Raw genomic sequence first — 1,594 nt, 5'->3', positions numbered from 1 at the left:
ACCAGGAGTGATTTCAGAGTGCAGAGGTAAGAGGAAGTCCTGAGTGCCTCTGGCTCCAAAAGCAAAACCAAAAGAACCACAATCAAATTCAATTTTCTTTCATCTTCTTTACAAGACACAAATCCCATTTTCTAGATAAAATGATTTTAAAGTCCATCATCTGGGGGGTGAAGGGTGCTACAGTGACATGTAGCACTGTACTCCCGTTGTTTATGAATTTGCTCGAGTGGGCATCAGTAACATCCCCATTGTGAGACCTGTTACTGTTTTTGGCATATCAAATATGCCAGAGAGCTTGCCAGGCTCTGCCGTGTGGGACGGAGGAATTGAACCCGGGTGGACCATGTGCAAAGCAAACGCCCTACCCGCTGTGCTATTGCTTCAGCCCACAGTGACATGTAGTAAATTCAAATTAGATTCCCCTCTCTCACCTTGCTTTTACACATGTACACCCCTCCCCGTCCCAGTAACTATAGCGTTCTTAAAAGAAGCCTTGAATACCCACTACCAAAAAATTCTAAAATAACCCCACACTGCTCACTTTTATAACCATTTGGAACTGCAGGACGCTCCCCCTCCCCGCCAATCCCTCTAAGAAAGTTTAAGGCCTTTCATCTATCTTTCCTCCTTAGCATGCTTGTCTGGGTAACAAGCCACTTGCCATTTGCCTGTCAATCAAGCTTTGTATGGAGCTTCAGTGCAGGGCTTTCTTCCTCTGACCTTCCCTCCTGAGGTCACGGCCTTCAGAACTGGTCACACCCTCTCAATTTTAGACTGAGAGGGAGTCGAGGTCAGTAGAGGGTCGTGCGGGAAAGCAGCGGCAGAACTAGAATTCAGAGCACCCAGACCCCGACATGTTTGGGGTCTACTCCAGGTGCACACAGTGCTGGGGGAGGGGGGCTTCACCCCCATCCTCCTGCTGGTTGGCCTCTGATCTCATACACAACTTTCACCCTAGGTCCCCTTGGGATATCTTGGGGGCCGCCAGGCGGGGACACCCCGTTCCCAAGGGCCAGTGAGCATTCTCTCAATACTATCCTTTTCCGCAGTTCATTTGTCTTTGATTCTAACATTTTACTCTTGGGGGTAATGAAACATTATTATGCAAAAACTAGTCTTCAGTTATCAACCATGAGAATTACTCAAAGGTCCTATACACTTACACATTTCCCCTCAATAACCAACCTTTGGGGCGGGGCAATGCACTCCCGGGAGCTCTGGGGGCCCCACTGGTGAGTCCCAGTTTATCGGGCTACTGGTCCAGTCAGGGGCCCGAGATGCTGTGCTTCACAGGACCTATCGAGCCGTGGACACCCAGCCCCCCGCTGTTGTGCTGGGGGAACCACGAGGTGCCTACTACGTGCCCTAACCTCCATACTGTCTCATGGACTCTTTAATTTGCTTTTAACGAAAAGTTTACAAAATCTAATTTAAAAATGCATACAACTAGACTTTACCAAAGAGTAATGTGTTTATTTCACTTAAAGTCTTAAAAAATACTTTTTGGGAAGTTGTCACACAAAATGTCCTAAAGTAAAAGAAAAATAAAATGAAACATTAAAAAAAAAAAGGAAAACCATGAAGAAAACAGACC

This window comes from Sorex fumeus, unplaced genomic scaffold, assembly GCF_029834395.1.
Source record: "Sorex fumeus unplaced genomic scaffold, SorFum_2.1 ptg000034l, whole genome shotgun sequence".
In the NCBI taxonomy this organism is placed as follows: domain Eukaryota; kingdom Metazoa; phylum Chordata; class Mammalia; order Eulipotyphla; family Soricidae; genus Sorex; species Sorex fumeus.
This window is presented reverse-complemented; position numbering follows the sequence as displayed.